The sequence below is a fragment of the Pimephales promelas genome, chromosome 5 (assembly GCF_988280905.1).
Source record: "Pimephales promelas chromosome 5, fPimPro1.hap1.1, whole genome shotgun sequence".
In the NCBI taxonomy this organism is placed as follows: domain Eukaryota; kingdom Metazoa; phylum Chordata; class Actinopteri; order Cypriniformes; family Leuciscidae; genus Pimephales; species Pimephales promelas.
The window spans coordinates 5,826,547-5,829,884 of NC_142773.1; the positions used below are offsets into that span (position 1 = coordinate 5,826,547).

At 38.0% G+C, this 3,338-nt stretch overlaps 1 pseudogene; it reads left to right on the forward strand.

The window, feature by feature from the left end:
- The first annotated feature begins 590 nt into the window (after positions 1-590).
- On the forward strand, positions 591-2,660 carry LOC148981325 (uncharacterized; annotated as a pseudogene).
- The last annotated feature ends 678 nt before the right edge of the window (positions 2,661-3,338 follow it).

A 3,338-nucleotide genomic window follows, 5' to 3' on the forward strand; every position in this document is an offset into this window, starting at 1 on the left:
ATGTCTGATTTTCAGATCTTTCCTGTTTATACTCTTTGAATAAATGGGTGTTTAATATGAAATATACATTAAGTTATGATTATAAAATATATCTGTGAATCTACAAAATGAAATCAATATGTTGGTTAATCATGTCTTCTGAATAATATTGTAATCATATAAAACATTTAAATAATATCCTGCTAAAGTCAGACACACACAGACATCAACAATAATAATATTCATCTCAACAACAGTAACATTCAAAAGTTTCATGCTTATCTTTTCATGCATTGGGTTGATAATCCAACCCAATGATTATCTTTTTTATTTATTTATTAGATTACATCGTTCTCAAGTGCCTCCTCCATTGAGTTTATTTTCTTACAATCTTTTATTTCAAGGTAAGTAATATTCTTTAGCTTCACTTCAAACTTTATTTACTTTTATTTGTTTTATGTAGTCATCAAGACATTTATGTAATCTAAGACTTAATTAACTTCATGTGTTTTTAATGCACAGTAATCAAAATAATTAAATCAAAAAGATTTGTTATAAAAACAGAAACACATTGAGTCAGACATTACACTAAAATATTTACAGGCTTAACAATGAGTGAGGACAAAATAGAACGTTCGAGGCAACACCTAAGTTCCTGGAGAGCAACTAAACGTGTTCTTCAAAAGATATCTACACAAAATAACAGCACTAAATTGGACTGTCTGGAAGAGTCCGAAACAGTTACAGAAGGTCAATGGGATGCAGGTGATACCTTAGGTTCCACGGAGAACACAATGAACCTTTCATCTCCAATGTCCTCTGAAGCATCCTGGCCTTCAGAAGAAACTGACTGGGAGGATGACTTGGAGGAAGTCATGGACACAGCAGAAAAAAAGGATGGTACATCTGACCAGGAAGACAGCATGCCAAGCTTATCCCTGGCAACAGAACTGGCATCCTGGGCTTCTCAGTTCGAAGTAAAAAACAATGCTGTTGACCATCTGTTGAAAATTCTTCATAAACACGGCCACACTAATCTTCCATCCTCTGCTCGTACTCTGCTCAAAACACCTAGGAAAATAACCACAATGCAGAAATGTGGCATGGAGTATTTGCATTACCCACTGCGTCAACAGTGGCTGGACAAACTGGATAAGTACCCTGTTGAAGAGATCCTGGACCATGACACAATTAATCTGTCATTCAACGTTGACGGCCTGCCATTGTTCCAGAGCTCAAGTAAAGTTATGTGGCCTGTGCTCTATGCTATTCATCTCAAGCCCATCATCTAGGAAAGTCAGATCGGTGGGTTTCTTGTTTCCGCAAGTTAACGTTGCTGGGAAAACGATGATATTATTGCAGACCTCAATGATCTTATGTCTCATGGTCTTCAGTATAAGGAGAGACATTTCACTACTAATGTCCTCTGCATTGTGTGTGATGCTCCAGCAAAAGCCTTTACACGAGGCACAAAGCTGTGCTCTGGGTACTATGGATGTGATAAATGTGACCAGAAAGGTGAATGGTTTAATAAAGTAACATTTCCAGCCACAGAAAACCTCACCTTGCGCACAGATGATTCATTCAGGAGCCAAGTTCAGCCTGAGGATCACAATGTCAATACTCCACTCATCCAGCTGCCCATTGATATGATCAAAAGCTTCCCAATTGACTACATGCATCAAGCATGCTTGGGGGTGATGAAGAGGCTTTTTGTCAGTTGGACCCATGGAGAAAGAAGAGTCAGGCTCTCCACCACCCAAAAACAAGTAGTCAGAGCTATAAGTTGCTTCTGCTTAGTAGTCAAATTCCTTCCATTTTTGCCCGCACCCCTCGAGGCCTCGATGAGCTGGAGAGATGGAAGGCAACAGAATACCGTCAATTCATGCTGTACACAGGCAAGCTTGTGTTGAAGGGAATTCTTGGGCATGACATGTACCTACATTTCTTGGCATTCAGTGTGGCAATGTGCATTTTAGTTTCCCCAACACTGGTCAAAAAGCACTCAGAATATGCTAGATGCTTGCTCAGCTACTTTGTCAGCAGAGGACGAGAGCTCTATGGAAATGAGTTCATAGTGTACAATGTCCACTCAATGCTCCACATCACTGATGATGCTATACAATTGAATGGTCTGGACAACTGCAGTGCTTTTAAATTCGAAACATACCTCCATACAATCAAGAAGATGGTACGAAGCGGAACACACCCTCTTAGCCAGATTGCCAACAGGATTGAGGAAAGACGTGACTCCACAATTAAAAACAACAAAGACAGACAAACAAAGAAGAGCAAGGATAGAGCATTCATCCTAGACGATGACAATGGCTGCGAGATCACCAACAATGACGAGAAGGGCATGTTCTTTGCAGATTTTATCATAGTCCTGCCCCATTGTTCACTGAACCCTGCCACTCATTTCTTCTGGGCGCGTACAACTTCAGTAAAAAACAAACGACAATGAGGTGGATCTCCAAAAATCGAATTGAAAAGAGAGCAATCAAGATTGAAAATGGAGACACAGTGACATTCATGGCCATCTTACACCAGCAGTGAATCTTGTATGGACAAACAATGTAAGAGAACTTTAATGTGCATATTCTTTAAGATGTGATAAGCAAAATGTTTTGGCAAATTACGGACCTTCCTCATCCCTTCCTTAGTATGTATGTGATCGTTGACTGTTGGCATTGTAGCCCAGTGCTGGACACACAGAGAAAATGGGGTAAAAGAACATTTCTCATAACCTTTCACATCAACAATATAATCTTTATAAAAAAAAATATAAAAATTAAGACATGTATATAAATATTTTAACAATGTTTCTGACTTCACTGGACGCATGCTAGCAACTATACAGCTACTGGCCACCTACAAACCCCACTAAAAGGGCAAAAAAAAAGAAGACATTCCTGATGAAAAAAATTGTATTTCCAGGAAAATACGAGTATTGCCAAATACCGGTAATGTTTAATTTGAGGATACTTTAAATACTCAGATTGCAACTGCTTAAAACCTTCTACTGGTGCCTACTAAGACAGGTTTTTTTGTACTAAAATATCACAGACAAAAGTGGAACATCCGTTTAGTGGATTCGTCTCGATGTGATGCTTTTCAAGGTTCAAATTGACAACTGTGTTTTTATCATGCTTGCAGATCTTGATGAATCACCCAATTCTAATTCTGTGTCTATGGCAGAATATATTACTGAAGGTAAATTTGAATTTGTTTTCAACATCTGTAAACTTTATTTGAATTGATTTTAGATTGAATTGAAAGTAACTGATGTTAGAAGTTAGATGAGGCAATGATAATAAAATTGCGTATGCAACAAAATAAGATTGTTAAATAGGTCATAT